The sequence below is a fragment of the Amphibalanus amphitrite genome, unplaced genomic scaffold (genome assembly GCF_019059575.1).
Source record: "Amphibalanus amphitrite isolate SeventyFive unplaced genomic scaffold, NRLGWU_Aamphi_draft 000642F_arrow, whole genome shotgun sequence".
In the NCBI taxonomy this organism is placed as follows: domain Eukaryota; kingdom Metazoa; phylum Arthropoda; class Thecostraca; order Balanomorpha; family Balanidae; genus Amphibalanus; species Amphibalanus amphitrite.
In genome coordinates this window covers 341,167-359,544 of record NW_024882136.1, presented here as the reverse complement: position 1 = coordinate 359,544, position 18,378 = coordinate 341,167, and the positions used below count along the sequence as shown (strand labels likewise).

Genomic DNA, 18,378 nt, shown 5'->3' with positions numbered 1-18,378 from the left:
CGAGATGATACTTACAGGACCTAGTATCCTCTAGGAGTCTCAAAACTTGTATATCTCGGATTTCTCCTAGAGGTCACATGAGGTCAGGCCGATCGCGCGACGTCACCATTACAAGTCAATGGGGAAAATATGGAAACTAATTTTGACGCCGAGAATGATCTAAACCTAGCTCAAGCACATGGAATCGCAATTTCATGCAATTCTTGCAATGTCCAATGCTTCACTTTTGCATCTTTAACCTAGCGTGACGTCATTCATGACGTCACAAATGTCACAAGTTTTTTCGTCAATAACATCGATAAAATTGAGCTGGCAAGTCGGAAAAGTCGCCAATAGACTCGGGAAGACCTACCGAATCGAATGATATACGATATAACCAAGTTCTCCGACCAAGTTCGTGACCTGAGTGTCTCTTACCCCGTTTACATGAGTCATTCAGCCTAAACGGAAATATCCGATTAGCCAGGGAACGGAAAAATGCGTTTCGGTGGCCCCGTTTACATGAGCCTTATCGGAAAAATCCGTTCCGGAACGGATAATTCCCTTTACGCCGGCAGCCCGAAAAATACGGATATTTTGCGCATTTTTACATGTCTGGCGCAGCTCCTAACAAGCATTATTTGTGCTTGTTTTAGGCTTAATTTACTTGATTCTTTTAAGTTTTGTATGTAGAATTAGAAATAATCATGGCACAAGCCATTATTTTACTTGTGTGCTGTAAAAGAAGCGTGATTAACTGTCAGAAAGCAAGAAAACAATTGAGGTCTTGGACAACATTAAAGCGCACATCTATATTGAAAGTCTTTTTGGTTTCAGAAAAAGGCTAAGACAGCTCATAATAGTCATAGATCATCATGATTGACCTCCAGTAAGTTGACAAAATGAAAATGCATGAAAGGATGTGCAGGATGGTGCCACACTTCAGAAAACATTGGTATGAAAGTGGGTGGTGCGGGATTGTGCATACATTTTGGTTAACACATTTGAAGCACTTGAATATTCCAGCACTTTATTTTCATGTTTTGCTTTTAGCTGCTCAGTTCTTCAAAGACAGGGGTCAGATCAGTACTAGGTGAATTGTGTAGTAGATGTGACCTGTGCTGTGCATTGCATTGCTTGACTGTCGAGTGCAACACAGGATCCATCAGTTCCATGTGTTTTATTCATATCAGAAGTTACATCTACTCACCACCAAACTTTGAGACACTATCAGTGCAATTTTCAAAATGCATAGAATAATCCACTCTCAATCACACCAGGTAAGATGTGAAGATGAAGTCCGAGTGGTACCTATGTGGTTTGGTAGGTTGGTTGACCTTGTAGATTGGTAGGAAGTAGTTTGGTATGATAGGTTGTAGGCATGTAGGTGTGTTTGAAGGATGGTAGGTTGAAAGTTAGGTTGGTAGGTAAGGTTAGGTATGATTCTACAAATTCCACAAAACTTGCCAGGTACCTACCTGCTTCCACCACCCGAGATTAACCAAACTTTCAGAGGCCTTCCCACCACTGAAGAATCTACTTCTTTGGAACAATTATCTAAGAACATTTAAATATTGGTGGGGGGGGGGGGGGCAGATGGCAATGTCACTGAGTAAATTTGGCTGTGTGTCTTGTGTATATTTTGGCATGCAGCCAAGTTCCTGTCTCAACCAGCCTGCGTGCCCTGCCGTCTGGTGGCTGTTCGCTGAAGCATAAGTTATCTGAATCACTGCTAGGAAGTTTGCAGTACCTAGGTAGAGAACATTTTTGGGAGCATGTACTAAAGCAAAATAAATCAAGCATCATATCCAGTGTACTAAGCACTAAATGGCACTACCATGCTGTTCCAAGTGGCTATAGGGAGCGACTGGCTGGGAAGGCTATGTTGGTTGCCCTGGAATTGAACCCTGATTGTTGAATCTAAGAAATAAGGAAATTACCCCTCAACTAGAATGCTTCCGTTTTGAAGCATAGGACGTTCCTCTCAACACTTATGTAGGTACTTCATGAATCTGCCACAATGGCGCGAAATCAGGGGCAAAAAGTGGATTTCATTGTCATTAGACCTACCATTCAACATAAACATGTATTTTGATGTGTAAACTAAAAAATTTCATCTATAAAACATGCATATTCATGTCATTTTCTGCTAGATGCGCAAAAAATCCGTTTAGGCCTGACGTCCTAAACGGATATTTCCCATTAATTCATCGGATATTTCCGTTCCGCGTAATCGTCATTTTTGCGCGCCCAAACCAGTTTACATGAGTCGAAACTTGCGCACTTTTCGCTAAACGGAAATATCCGTTCTAAACGTCATTTTCGCTGACTCATGTAAACGGGGTATCTGACCTGGCTTTGATCCGATGTGAACACCTTATGTTGACCCCACCCAAACAAAAGTGTACCATTTTGACGCACCGGAGCATGACAAACATGATGGTACTAAAATCGCGACTCTGCGCCGTTTTTTTTTGACAAAGTTATTTTTCAAAACCCGAAATCGTATTTTGGCCCTCGGGGCACTTGACCTGACCCTCAGAGCCATCAGTTGACCTGAGACTTTTAAACCGTGCATCAATCGCTGCGTCCCCGGTCCCGTAACGGCACACATGCTTGTTTTTCCCGCAAGGCTAGCTCAGTTAAGGCGAGGGAGTCGTACCCGCCCACTCTCGCGGCTGGGGCGAAGGTATGTAAAAAAAAACTAAGAAGTCTGGTGATGATCGATGCAAGATTCTTACAGATAATGGTAGATGAAGGTAGGGCATCAGTTATTAAAGATAAGTAAAAAACAAATTTGCAGCCCTCAGTAGCATTGATTTATGCATTAAAGGGACCCTCCCACTTTAACATTAGATTTGAGTTGAGATAGCCAAAATGGGGTCCCTGGCTCACAATTACCGGTTTCGGCACTCACAGCATCGAGAAATGCCTTAACCCACGAGCCGCTGGGGGGGGGCATAAAGTTGCCCCCCCTTTACGTTTTGTGAAATATCTCCGAAACCTGATGAGCTACGAACGTGAAACTTGGCATAGCTTCAAATGAATACCTAGGCAATGTTTGAGGAAAGTTTGGTGGTTGTAGCACCTAAGATGACGTCACAGTGACGTCATAAAGTTTTGTCGTTTTCCGATATGGACCGTTTCTGATGACGCTGAGCATGAAACTCAACTGTAAATGAACTAGACAGCACCTGCTGTCATCCTAAAACATCTAACTACACTTCCATCTAGTTCCTGACCAATAATCGGCCCTTTATATTCGGTCCCATATATCTGATGTATCGTGAGGAATATGAGAGCCGCAAATCTATAAATTCACTTATGACGTCACTGTGACGTCATTTCAAATGGGATCGACACCAAATTTGGACACAACCTTGGCTAGGTATTCAGGAAGATGTGTGCAAAGTTTCGCTTCTCTATCTCTTCGCGTTGCGACGATATCGTCGCAGAAGTAAAGGGGGGGCAACTATATGCCCCCCCCCAGCGGCCGGCGGGTGGCGCGGAGGCCCAGCGGCCGCCGGGTTAAATCGGAAATATTGAATTTCAAAATTGCAGCATTTTGATTCAGAGGGGCTAATGCATAGGAATACCCCTCTGAATGTGTGACGTCAGCACAGATATCTAACGATTTTTAAATGTTTGACTAAAACGTTTTGTAGCACGCGGTGGAATATGCTGCTTTGCGCGCAACAAATGCCGCACTTTCAAATAAAGTCGCTAGGAACAGCGGAGATCCCAAAAAGTAAACAAAAGTAAAAGTCTAATATCTTGAAAACCGGTGAATATTTTTCGATGAAATTTGGTAGATATTTGTTTTTGCTCTTTCTGAACCGAGCGACATCACTTTCATGCCAATTCATTAACTTTTTTGAAGGTGGGAGGGTCCCTTTAAAGGAAAAGGGCCACCTTTAACATGGGGATTGAAACTGAGATAGCCATCTTGTAGCCCGTGTCCGAAAACCTGTCTGTCTACCTCCTTACGGCCGATTTCGGCCTCCATCCGTAGTTATCGGCAATTTTAAAAGAAAATACGCCAGGAATGCGTCCTTATCCCAGGAATGCGTTCTTATCCGACAATACAGCCACCCGCGGCGAGGCTTTGTTTTTTTACCAATCAGCTCCAACCAGCTCAGCTTTAACCAATCAGCTTATCTGACACAATCCGACGAGTCTGTCTTCTGAACGCTGATTGGCTTGAGTGTGACGTCATCGCTATGCCATCATACTGTAGGTGCCGTAGAGAGTATCAACATAGTACCAATATGTTAAATAGTTTTAAATACTTTTTCGCGAATTGTGCACTTCTGGCACCAGTTTTAAAAAGAAAATGAAAAATAATAATGTCAAAATGAAAAACAACGATATCTTCATATTTCACGAAGGTGGCCCTTTTCCTTTAAGAGTTATAGAACCATAGGCGGCGGAACGGGGAGGGCACCGGGGCACCGTGCCCCCTATAATTTTGGCATTTCAACATTAGCCCTATGGGCGTTGCATGGAAAGAATCGGACCGAAAGTCGGCAGTGCCCCCCCCCCCCCTTAATTGAAGGTGTTCCGCCGCTACTGTATAGAACAACTGTAAGCTGCAGGCTCAGCTTTTCAGTTTCTACCTATGCCTGCAAACACAATAAAATCAATGGAAGAGTAATAATAGATTAATTGCATTTTATTGATACTATTAAAGTATCAATGGTAACTATGTCACCGATGATTCAATATTATTTGCACGGTATCATTTACCACCACACGTCTAAATATTTAGTATCTGAAATAATGCAGTAAAATAAGCTGCGCCACGTCTGTCGACAAAATCTGGTGCCAACTCAAGGTCACACGGAAAATGTGGTCACGTGACCAATGTCCGGCAGCTGGGTTGCGTATATGTGAGGGCATGTCGTGCGCTTGTGTGGGACGATGGGCAGTTGTCATCGGGACCTGATCAAATACATACGACTGTGGTCACAGCGGCTCTGCACTGGAGGGACGACGACATCACATGGCGCAGCCGGCAGTAGAAGCCTTCGCCAGTCACCGCTGATACCCGCCTCTACACTGCATGGCCTACAACCTCCGCTCCAGCTGCAAAATGGACGGTAAGGAAGAGGAATCTACTGCACCACCGTGGCTGACCAAGGTTCTGGAGGGACTTCAACAGCAGCAGCTCCTTCAGCTGCAGCATCTTCAGGAACAGCAGCAACATCAGCGAGAGGAAACTCAAAGTGAGTTCAACCTACTTCGTTCGGAGCTTCAAGAGCTACGCCGTCTTCAGTAAACCACGACGCCAGCATCTGAGGCAGCTAGTGGAGGAGCAACAGACGTCCTACCACTGACGTCCACCGCTGCTGCCGAGGGGAGTCCTGCACTGCCAAGCAGATTGGACACGGCTCCCCCGGCGACAGCAGCGATCCCGCCGAGGCCACCAGCCATGTATGGCACTATAAGACCACCAGCAGTCACACCGCCGAGTAAGCTGTCTGCCTCCATCAGCCTTCGCGACTTCCGGGCATGGAGGTCATCCTGGAACGACTATGCCAGGCTATGCCAGCTCGCCGCATTCAGCCGTGAAGACCAGCTGGCCTTCTTGCGCTCCTGCTTCACGGAAGACATGCGGGGGACATCACAACATGCTGTCGGGATCACAGAAGATACAGACACGGTCCAGTCTGCTCTGGACAAGATCGAGAAGCATCTCCGGCAGCAACGGAACATCGCAATCGATCGAGTGAAGTTCGAAGAGAAGCAGCAGGAAGAAGATGAGTCGTTTGACGCCTTCCTGGTGTCAATCCGAGAGCTTGCCTCCGATGCTGAGCTATGCATCGAGTGCAAGGATCAGCGCCTCTCTACCCGCATCATGTCTGGTCTCCACAATCAAGAGACCCGACGCAAACTACTGGCCCTTCGCCCTTTCCCAGCGTTGGAGACAGTCATCGACATCTGCCGAGCTGAGGAAGCTGCTCAAGCAAACGACAAGATGCTTCAAGACGTCATGAGCAGGAGCTCCAGTGTCTTCAGCATCTCTCGTCAACGTGACCAGAGTCAGCGCAACCCCTCGCGTGACCGTGGAGAGTCAGCATGCGGGCGCTGCGCCAACACCAGCCACCTGAGAGGAACATGTCCTGCAGCTAACCAGACCTGCTTCTTCTGTGGCATCACCGGACATTTTGCCACAGTATGCCGCAAGAAGCGCTCAACCCAACAGCAGCAGCCCGACACGGACACATCGTCAAGATCACGCAGCAGACAACGCCACCGGACCGAGCAAGTAGATGTCACTCCGGTGTTCGTCAGCAGCATTCATCGGGATCTGAAGGCGCCGAAGATCTCCGTCAAGATTGAAGATCTCCGAGGCACACTCCTCGGCTGCACCGAGGCCACACCTGACTCGGGAGCTGAAATCACAGTAATGAGCGCATATACCGCGCGCACGCTCGGCATGGAAGATGTGGCCCTAGACAGGCCGCCCTGCATCAACGTCACTGCAGCCAACGGACAGTCTATGGAATGCATCGGCACCTTCAAGGCCATCATCCATTTCAACGGGAGGGCAGCTGATGACACCGTCCACGTCTTCAAGGAATCGCGAGGCCTTCTCCTCGCGTGGTACACGGCTAAGAAGCTTGGCATCCTCCCGGACCACTATCCAGAGCCGGCTCCTCGTCAGCTCCAACAAGTGAAGACCAGGTCGGCGATCGAGAAGCACGACGCTCAGCCAGTATCAATACTGAAGAACAAGAGCGTGCTCCTGCAGTCACAACAGCAGCTCCGAAGTGATCTCCTCACCGAGTTTGCTGACGTCTTCACATCGAAAGACAACAGCGTGCCGCTGAAGCCGATGACCGGCCCTCCAATGGCCATCCACATCACCGAAGACGCCAAGCCCTTCGCAGTACGCGCATCTCGCCCGGTGCTGCACGCATGGCGGGACAACGTCAAGAAGCAGCTGGATGACATGGTTCGCCAAGGAATCATCACGCCACTGGGCGACGAGCCGTCGGACTGGTGCCACCCTCTGGTTCTGGTCTCCAAAGCGGATGGTGGGGTCAGGATCTGCGTTGACCTCACCAAACTCAACAAACACGTGAAGAGACCTCTGCACCCACTCTCAACTCCAAGAGAAGCAGTCTCCAACATCAGTGTGAACGCAAAGATCTTCTCCAACCTAGATGCTAAATCAGGTTACTGGCAGCTACCTCTCCAAGAAAGCAGTCAGCACCTCACGACGTTTATCACACCGTGGGGACGCTTCCGGTTCCTGCGAGCTCCCATGGGTCTAGTCTCAACAGGAGACGAGTACGGCCGACGCGGAGACTTGGCGCTTCAAGGTCTCAACAATGTCGTCAAGGTGGTGGACGACATCCTGGTGCACGACGAGACGCTAGAAGACCACGCACAGCATCTCCGGGCCGTGCTCACTCGGTGTCGTCAACATGGTATCACCATCAACGAGAAGAAGTTCTGCTGTGCACAAGATGAAGTCGCCTACTGCGGCTTCAACCTGTCATCTGCCGGGAGACAGGTGGACCCGGGCAAGATCACGGCCATCACGGACTTCGCTACGCCAACAAACATCACCGAGCTCCGGTCGTTCATGGGCCTCGCCCAGCAGTTCAGCGACTTCTCGTCTGAGATATCATCTGCCGCTGACCCACTCAGAGGTCTGCTGAAGCCCAGCAACGCGTTCATGTGGACTGCAGACCACCAGGAGGCCTTCAACAAGGTCAAGACTGCACTGTCATCACCGCCAGTGTTGGCACACTACGACCCACAGCTTCCAACGGTTCTTCAGACTGATGCTGCTCGGCTGAAAGGACTCGGGTACGCCCTACTTCAGCAGCATGGTGAACACTGGCGCCTCGTCCAGTGCGGATCACGATTCCTCTCCGATGCAGAATCTCGATACGCCATGGTGGAGCTGGAACTGCTGGCTGTGGTGTGGGCCCTCAGCCCCTGTGGGCTGTGGTGTGTCTGCAGCACTTCAAAGTCATCACCGATCATCGACCTCTCATTCCGATCCTGAACGACTACACTCTGGACGCCGTCGAGAACCCGCGCCTTCAACGTCTGAAGGAGAAGACAGGCCTGTACAACTTCTCTGCCATCTGGCAGAAGGGAAAGGAGCACGTCATTCCAGATGCGCTGTCCCGTGCCCCCGTCGAAGAACCGACTTCAGAAGACAGCCAACTCACACAGGCCGTTGAGTGTCATGTCTGTCAGACAGCCAGCATCACCATCAGCGAGGTGTCTTCTCAGGAGAAGCCGTCACATCTCTCGGATCCACGGCTGGAGGATCTGAGAAAAGCAGCTCAAGAGGACACTGTCTACCAGCAGCTTCTATCTGCAGTCACCAACGGCTTCCCCTCATCCAAAGAACAGCTGCCGCATCACTTACTTCCATACTGGAGTGTGCGACATGAGCTTTCCTCTCAAGATGATCTGATCCTGAAAGGGCGTCGAATCCTGATTCCATTCTCATCCCGAAAGGACACCATGAGAGCCCTCCACGATGCTCACCAAGGAATTGAGCGAACAAAACGACGAGCTCGCCAAACAGTCTGGTGGCCCGGCCTGAACAGCGACATCATCAACGTGGTCGGCAACTGCACCACCTGTCAAGAGCATCGGTCCAGCCTACCTCAGGAACCGATGGCTGTCGACCCGCCACCAACGAGGATCTTCGAAGACGTCTCTTCAGACCTCTTCTCCTATGCAGGAATGTGCTACTTCGTCTACGTGGACAGATTATCCGGCTGGCCAGTCGTTCACCAGCTTCCACGAGGCGACACAACGAGCCACCAGATCATCAAGGCACTTCGAGACGCCTTCGTCAACCTCGGTGTACCAGTCAGGCTTCGTACAGATGGAGGGCCACAGTACAAGAGCCGAGAGATCGCCAGCTTCCTGAAACGCTGGGGAGTACACCACGTCGTCTCTACTCCGTACTACCCACAGTCAAACGGGCATGCGGAGTCGGCGGTGAAGGCTATGAAGCATCTCATCTCGAAGACGACGGTAAACGGCTCCCTGGATGACGACTTCCACCGAGGACTGCTGGAGTTCCGCAACACTCCACGAGCGGACGGACGTTCTCCAGCACAAGTAGTCTTCGGCCACCCCATCCGGTCATGCGTCCCTGCTCATCGCCGCAGCTTCGCCGCCGAATGGCAAGAGCAGGCCGAAGAGTGCGACTACAGGGCGTCGCTCAATCTCCAGCGTGCCAAGCAGACGTACGACAGCTCGGCACATCCACTGAAGCCGCTGAAGGCTGGAGACCACGTCTGGCTTCAAGACCCGATCAGCAGGCGATGGGACAACCTCGGCACCATCGTGGGCGTTGGTTACCATCGCGACTACCTTATCAAGACTCCAAATGGCAGAGTCTTCTGGAGGAACAGACGGTTTCTCCGCCCATCGCTGAAGACGCCCGACAACCCGGAGAAGAAGACGACTTCCTCGCCATCACCGAGCGCTGGGGTGCCGGCGCGGCAACGTGTCCGGTTCCAGCTACCGCCAACGTCAGATCTTTGACGGAGCCAACGTCCCAGAAGAGCACCGACCCGCCTGGGCTGGGAAGACTGCAGGACTGCTCAGCCAGCAGTCTCGAAGAGGGGGGAGATGCTGTGACCGCGCCCAGCCGGTCGGCGAGCCGGGCCGCGCCCGTCCGCCAGCCGCCCGCTGCGCCGGCCGGAGCGCCGCGGACTACGGTCGCGCCACGGTCACGCGGCTCATGGTGCCCGCTCATTGGTGCGGGCACGTGGCGTGACCGAGCCGTGCCCGGTGATTGGTCGGTTGCGTATATGTGAGGGCATGTCGTGCGCTTGTGTGGGACGATGGGCAGTTGTCATCGGGACCTGATCAAATACATACGACTGTGGTCACAGCGGCTCTGCACTGGAGGGACGACGACATCACAGACTCATAATGAGGAACTGTGAATCGAAAATGCTTCCACACGGTGTCTTATGTCTAGCCATAGGCACTAAACAAATGATTAAACTGATGACGTGGATGACCTGTTTGCAGACCTACAAAAGTAACACACGGATTTACATTTTGTTTTAGATTTATTTCTGTTGAGTACAAAAAGAAACATGAGCCAACATATCTGCCGATCTATTACAATGCTGATCGATCGATTTCTGCACTGGGAAGAAGTCGGGCATGCGCCAACTAAATCTGGAAAGACTTATAAAAAGACGATTGAAGTTTGCAGGTAGCATGCGAGAACACAATGTAAGACAACAATACGGAACGTCACCAGCTTCAGCAAATAATGACATGTTTTCCATGAGCTTGCAGCTCAGAATTCCGGCCCCCGACAGATTCTGTCTTGAATGTTAAAATAGTTGCCGGCTGCCGCTGCTATTTCTCAAGTGATGGGCTGGCTGTGGAATCAAGGTTAATACAGGAGTGACGTTAACCCGCGCCCTGCTGGGGGGGGGGGGGGTGTTTGAACACCCCCCTCTTGTGGTTTTTCGCGAATATCTCAAAAACGGCGGCGCGGAGCGCCGCCGTTTTTGGTACACCTTATCATACATCAATTCTACACATGTTGTGAAAATTTCAGACCAAGGTCATTCAAGGTCAGGTCACCAGGTCACTTGAAGTGACCTCACCTCATAAAAAGTTTCAATGTCTGTCATAGCTACACAGAGTGACCGATCGCTTTGAAACTTTCAGCGATTGCTAAGAGCAATAGCATGTACAAAATTTATATCTCAGAATTTTGATATCGATGACCTAAGGTCAGGTCAATTTTGCGACCTCCCCATTATAAGTCAATGGGAGAAAATTGAAATGCGCCTCTTTTGGACGAAAGACGTTATAAACACTCCCAAACACCGAATTACAAGTGGTTTAGACGCACTGAACATGAAAATGGTGTCCGTGACCCTTGTTTATGCCCCGAGGTCATCTTAGGTCACGAATGGTATCTAACAGTTTTTTCGCAAATAACTTTTGATAGAGGCATGCTAGAACGATGAAAACGCCTTAGATGTGTTCAGCTCGACGATACGGATCGACTGGTATGCAACATGACCCTTTCCGGTCAGGTCATGACCTTGACCAGAGGTCAAATTTTCAAGTTGACCTTTTAAGGTCAAGTTATAGTACATTCGATGCGTTTTGACGAGAGGAACACGATGCCGGTAAAAGTAAGCTCGTACAAGGCTTGGGTCAAAAGTTATTGCAGAAAAACTGTTTCCGAAAAAATCGGCTATTTTTGCAGTTTTTGCCCCCTGCAGGCAAAACCGTTGACGTTAGGTCAAATCTGAGAAAATTACTCAGAAAGGGCGTTAATAGGGCTATCGAATGCGCTTTTCCGCGGCGCTGTAGCTCTATTGGTTCCCGACAGGGTTGGATAAAAGCCGGCTTAAATTGAATTTATGCCAGCCAGTGGTTTAAACCGGTTTAAACCGGCTTAAATTAATGAAAACCACCTTCAGTTAAAACATCTACTATAACTTATCTTGTGGGTCAGTGTACTCGTTGGTGACTGTGCAGAGTGCAGGAAGTCAATGCCGTGTCATTTGGTATTATGTCAACATTTTGGCATGTGATTATGTTGATAATCTGGTCAGTAGGTAATTAAGCTTAGAAACAAAGTAGGTATAAGGCATAAGCACATTCTAATCTTAACATTCGGTTTACCAGTTGAAAGTCTCACTTTATTTTACATATAAAATGTATTCTGACCAATCGTCTGGGGACTGGGCCAGTAACACTAGAAAAAATTATTTATCATGGTATCACCCATTCTGTGATTTTTTGTAAATTGCACAGCAAACCATTGTAACAACTCATCATTTATAAATCTTCTGGAATGTTCCTATGGTTTCTGTTTTCTTCAGGTAGTGCATGTTGTTTTCCTGGTATAACAGTGTCCCTAACTAATCACACTTATTATTGTTTTTTTACATGAACTTTGGAGCCTATAATGGTGGCCGTGCTGCCAATTCCTTTGTTAAGTGTCACTGACTGCTTCAGCAATAGACAGTTCCCTAGTAAATAGGCAATGTTCTGTATGATGGTTCTTAGGGCCTTACCATTCACTGATCCTTGCACCATGCATTTGGCATTAGGTCATGTTTGCTACAGCTTCTCATAAAATTGAAATTGGGTTCTTTATTGAAGCTGTCTCCAAGACTTTTCATTCCATGAACCACCTATGCAAATCAAAATAAACATTTGATGCAGGGTGATACAGTCAATAATGAATGACATAAAGTTAACCCCCAGGAAAAAACATTAGGTACAAGTTAGCATGTATAATTGAAAGGTGTGTACAGAAAATGGGAAGAGAAGAAGCAGTTTAACCCAAGTGATGTTACGACAAGTTAACGTAAGTGGCATTTATTATGTTGGTGCACACTGGTTTAAACCGGGGTGGCTTAAACTAGTTTATGCCAGCCGGTTTAATCCATGGATTAAACCGGTTTAAACCGGCTGCTGGCATAAATTTGCCAACCCTGGTTCCCGAGTTATGCGTTGGCTTCTTGGAAATTTTCGACATTCGACCTGGAAATCGGCGAAATTTTGCCTTCAATGACCTCTGGTGACCTGACCTTTGACCTGACCAAAAAATTGACCGAAGTGATTATGCCATTATTTTTGACGCTCTTTCGAACGCCGCCTTCCGCGTATCGCTACGTGGCCCAGGGGCCGAGTTACAAGGGGGGGGGGGTGTTCAAACACCCCCCCCCCCCCCAGCAGGGCGTGGAAATCCAGGACCCCCTGTCGGGCGCGGGTTAAATCTGCATGCAAAATCAAGAGAATGGCTCAAATCTATGACTTTACTAACATTCTGCAATGTGACACGATTTAAAAGCTAAATTGAACAACTTGCTCCGTTGCACTGTGCTTGTCTTTCAAAAATGGCCGAGACTAGGGTGACCCGTGTGCTCCGCAACGCGAAAAGGGGGTATTTACGATCGGCGGGTGTTTGGTTGTTCTTGTGTCGGTTGGGTTATCTATCCATTTCGGTCGATTGCTTTTTGATGGCTAAACGTTTTGGTTTGGAAAAAATATCCATCGGATCGAGGTGCCCGTGTCTGATAAGCATGCTTTCTACTTCAGAATCTGTCAATAGTTCAGTGAACCTGTCAAATGTGTTTTATAATTTAGGTGCGTAGTTTTATGACAAATGCAAGGCGTAGATAATTTTCGCTAAAAATGGTTTTGCAGAGGTTTGAAATATTTATATTTTTAAGAATACTGTTGCTTGTCATGCAAACGTGATGAGTGGGTCTTGGAGAGAATCGATAGGCGTTATCACAAGTGTATTCGCGGCCATTGGGGCGACGTAAGAAAAGAAGAAAACAACTGGCCCCAAGAACTTTAAATTATCAGTTAGCATGCACCTTTTCCTTGATCTGTATAGAATTTACCATTAATTGCTAGAGAAAATTGCATTTAAAATCTTCCATCTATCCTTTTTCATCGTTTGCACAATATGTTCTTTTACTAAGCTTAAAACACTAATTATAAATAGTTCCCGCATCATCAAGAACAATAGGGAAGGCTTGAAGTGAATATAATAATCTAAACTTACAATCTATGTTGAAGACACTTCTAAAATTGCCTGCAGAAATATTCAATGCAAAAGTTCAACTTTCTCACAAGACGGATGTCTATAAACCTATTCAACGTGTGACAACTCAGCCGGTATTTCGTCGCCTACAGCCCAGCTTTCCCTAGTGACCGATAGAGGCGCTGCTATCGATGTCCGCCCGTGCTGCCTAACGTTGAATGCTCTTTCCAATGATAGCATTTTGGTTCGTCGGTTGCAGAACCACGGACTAAACCACTTCCCAGTAAGTGACCCGCTATTTAGAGTCTTCGCCTATTTGCGTCACGTAGTTCACACTAGGTTTATGCTACCGTATTAGGAAATATGTAGCCGGGAATACTTTAATTATCTTCAATCAAATAATGGGTTAGGGCCCATTGTCTCTCATGTGACATTCTTGGTGCGTCGAAGACGAAATTCGGCGCTCACTTTTGAACTGGTCGTCTGATCTTACAAGCCCGTTCTTCTGAATGCCTTCTTCACTACACAGCTGTTCAAGGTATTTTCTTCCATGGGCCGCGAGAAAAGCATCGCTGGAAAACAATTTCGTACCAAATGACTATATGTATGTTACTCTGTTTTGTATCAATTTTGAAGAATACGCGCAAATTTCTTGCTGATTTTAAATTCAAGAACGTGACGTTTTGAGTCGCACACCTATGTCATGCGGAGTATGCTTCGGCCACCCAGCAGCACTCCCAAACTGATGAGCTCGGTGAATAAAAACCTCCGTAGATACGCAGCCAATATTTTATCTGCACTGTTACTCGCGTCATGAGTGACAGAACACTAATCCCACCAGAAAATGGACACACCACACTGGATGGGTGCACGCCTCGCTGTTGTAAGTGCATATCTAACCCGTACAGAGCATGTCGCTGTGTGAAACTGGGAAGACAGTGTAAGTACCACATGTCGATTCGGAGACGACTGTCTGAATTCAGCACCGAAATTTTCACCAGCATGCGACATTGCCACGGAAATTGCAAATCTGAAGCAGGGCAGCCGGGTCCTACCGCTAATCCCAAAAGGAGCGCGTATTGCAGTAGCAGACGAGCTTGCCCACCTTATCGATGACGCCGTCGAACTGGGCACCAAGGAAGCGTGGCGAAAGCTTCTGTGCTTTGCATACTCTGCGCTGAACATCGACAGGGAAGCGCGGAGGACAGAAAAGACATCTCTAGCCACTAAAGTGCGGCTGAACTTAGCACAGAACAATGACACAACCAAAGTCCGTCTTTCAAGACCCAACAAACACTCTCGTGACCATCGCCCGATGGACGAGATGGCAGCACTATCACGGCGCGTGGCATCAAAAATCACGGATGGCGACATCCGGGGAGCGCTGCGAGCTCTAACCTCAGATGACTCCTTCGCACCTCCAACAGATGAAGTTATCAAGAAGATGCAAGAAAAGCACCCAGAGCCGCCCAATGATCTGCGAAACATTCCGCCACCTGATGACACAGACGTGCCTCTAGTGGCTTCAGAGACCGACGTATTAAAGGCGATCAACTCCTTTCCGCCGAGCTCCAGTGCAGGTTTGGATGGGATTCGCCCCGCCCACCTGCGCTCCCTCCTCACTAAGCACACCGCCGAGGCTGGAGCTCGTCTACTCACAGCTCTGACAGCGCTCACGAACTTGGCGCTCAGCGGCCGTCTTCCGGAATACGCAACGCCAGCGTTCTTTGGCGCGTCGTTGATCTCTCTCAGAAAGAAGGACGGTGGTCTGCGGCCCATCGCTGTCGGCAGTGTGTACCGCCGCATCGCTGGCAAGGTCGCCGCCACGGCCGTCTCATCGGCCATTGGAGCTCAGCTGCGACCAGTGCAGCTCGGCGTGGCCACGAGGAATGGCTGCGAGGCAGCAGTACACGCTACTAGAGCGTACTTCGACCTATGTGAAGCCTCCGCAAGCAACAGAGTCCTCGTGAAGCTTGACATCTCCAATGCATTCAACACTGTGCGTAGGGATGCGATGCTTGAAGCTGTGAGAACTCGTGCGCCTGAAATTTACTCATTTGTATGGCAGGGCTACAACAACGCCGCGCCACTTTTCATCGGTGGCAGCAAAATCCTATCTCAGGCAGGAGTCCAGCAAGGCGATCCGCTGAGCTCCCTGCTGTTCTCTCTGACAGTGGACTCTGCCGCTAGAGCTCCAAACACAGAAATGAACACCTGGTACCTGGATGACGGAACGCTGGCTGGTCCACTACCTGATGTCATCACCAGTATCAAGCAAGTGAAGGCAGAAATGAACAAAGTGGGCCTCGCCATAAATGCAGGCAAGTGTGAGGCCACCTTCTTGGGAGCCTTCGCCGATGACACCAATCTCAGCGCCTTGCAGGAGCTGCAAAGTATTCTGCCCAACATCCGGGAGGTCCCCGCGGACGAGCTGGAGCTGCTTGGTGCACCTATACATGACGCTCAAACAAGACGTGCGCTTCTGCAAGGTCAGCTGATGGTAGAAAAGCTTGTCAGGCGTCTTTTGGCTCTGGAAGAGGCACATCAGGCTTTCTTTTTGCTGAAAAGCTATGTGTCCGTTCCTCGTCTGCTGTACCTGCTGCGGAGCTCTCCAGCCTACCGGTATCCCGCCCAGCTCAACAGAATCGACGAAGCAGTTCGCCGTGGCATGGAGACGATCACAAACGTCCAGCTGCGTGGCGTTTCATGGCGACAGGCGACACTGCCAATCAGCCTCGGTGGGCTAGGCGTAAGGAGAGTGACTGACGTTGCCCTTCCTGCTCATCTCGCATATCAAGTGGCCTCCGCTGACACGATTGCATCTATTAACGGCTCCGCCGCTGATCGTGTCAGTGAGCTAACGAGGTGCCTGATCTCAGAGTGGGAACGTCGCACAGGCCTGCCTCCACCGGAAGCGCACAAGCGGTGCTATCAAAGAGAATGGGATCGAGCCGAGACAGCAAGAATCGGTGAACAGCTGCTGGAAGAAAGCAAAACTGATGTTGATCGAGCCCGACTCCGAGCTGCCGCACAACCACACTCTGGCGCCTGGCTAAACGCCTTCCCAGCCACCAGTGTGGGCACGTTGCTCGACTCTGACACCCTGCGGACGGCCGTCGTCCTGCGGGTGGGAGCAGAGATCTGTGCTCCTCACCGCTGCCGCTGTGGAGCCGACATCGACGAACGAGGCCTGCACTGCCTAAGCTGCCAGCTGAGTGCTGGCCGGTTTCCGCGCCACGCAGAACTCAACAGCGTCATCAAACGTGGGCTGGCGACCGCTGGAATGCCATCTGTTCTCGAGCCGGCCGGTCTAGACCGCGGAGACGGACGTCGCCCAGACGGCATGACGACCTTTCCCTATGCAGGAGGGAAGTGCCTCGTCTGGGACGCTACCTGCGTCGACACGTTCAGCGCCTCATCAGTCAAGGAATCCGCGGCCCGAGCGAGCTCAGCTGCAACCGTCGCCGAGAAACGTAAGCGCCATCGCTATGCCGACATAAGTCGACGCTATCATTTCCACCCTGTCGCCATAGAGACATCCGGAGCGCTCGGCCCGGACAGTTACTCCTTCTTGAAGGAGCTCGGCCGCCGTATTGTGAAGACCACAGGAGACCGACGGGACTTTGAACGCCTCATGCAGCGCGTGTCTGTGGCGGTGGTGCGCGGCAACGCCACAGCCGTTCGACTTGCGAGCGTCAGTGTAAGGCCGAGCCACAGAGCCAACATTGAGCCAAAATCACTTCCATGGCCACCCACAAACTCAACTGGCACCGAAGCAAAGCTCCCACCGGAGCTACCAACCACCACGTCTCTTACGACCAGACCAGCAGAACAGGAGACACTGGATCCATTGAACATGGGACTTCCCAACAATGGTAACTCATGCTACCAGAATGCTGTGCTGCAGTCGCTGTTTGGACTAAGTCCATTCCGGAACGATATGATAGCTCAGGTCACTGCTTCGAAGAGTGACATGTGCCCCACGCTGCACGCCGTAGGTAAGCTGATGATGTTTCGTCAGAAGGCCCTCGAAAAGGATATCGAAGACCACCTTAGGAAGCTGCGCGGCGTATTCACCAGCATTGACCCGTCATTCGGCGGCACCGAGATGCAGGATGCCGATGAGTTCCTGCTCTGCCTGCTGGACACGATGAAAGATGAGTGCCGATCAGCCGAAAATCCCATACGTGACAACTTTCAGTACCAGACTGTCGAAAGCTTCCAATGCACCAAGTGTCACGAGACTGTGCTAAAACGACAGGAAAACATCAGCTGGTCCGTGAGCGTGCCGCACCACCTAGGCACAGAGCCACCAACACTTCAAGATGCGCTCCGGCTGAGCATGCAGCCTGATCGGCGAGAGCTTCGCTGCCAGCGCTGCCATCACCATGAGTGCCACGTCACCACCCAAATCAGCAAACTACCCAGACGCTGATTCTGCAACTGAGCCGTTATGCCTTTCTAGGGGGAGAGTCCAGGAAAATACGAGCCAGCATGGGCGTCCCCGATGTCATATCTCTTAGCGAATACGTCGTACATGATGCAACCCGAACTCCAGACCCCTGCTCATGTACACCTTCCGACTTTGAGAAGGCGAGAAGTTCAACGGCACTGTCTCCACCGTCAGCCGCAAAGTCCTCGCCTCATCGTCGCTGTGACGGTGGCCGAGACGCCAGACCAGCCCCCCAAATGCCAGCGCGTGCCAGTCGCCAGCCCTCGGCGCTCATCATCATCATCATCATCATCATCATCATCATGTATTGTTAACAAAACAAGCATCAAACAAGATATGCAGGGCGGTGCAAAAGCACTCCGTGCTTATGTCGAGGCACCGCTCCCGTCACACATACATGAATACTTCAAGA

General features: G+C 49.9%; 1 protein-coding gene across 3 annotated transcripts in view; it reads left to right on the top strand.

The window, feature by feature from the left end:
- The window catches only part of LOC122363844 (dimethylglycine dehydrogenase, mitochondrial-like), a 367,327-nt gene that overhangs the window by 28,661 nt on the left and 320,288 nt on the right, over positions 1 to 18,378 (top strand). The window contains exon 1 of one of the 3 annotated variants that reach the window (XM_043333586.1): positions 13,868 to 14,051. The exons of the other annotated variants lie outside the window; for them this stretch is intronic. The gene's annotated coding sequence lies outside the window, so the exon portion shown is untranslated. Of the gene's footprint in view, positions 1 to 13,867; positions 14,052 to 18,378 lie in introns of those variants that run through there. 3 annotated transcript variants of the gene reach the window in all.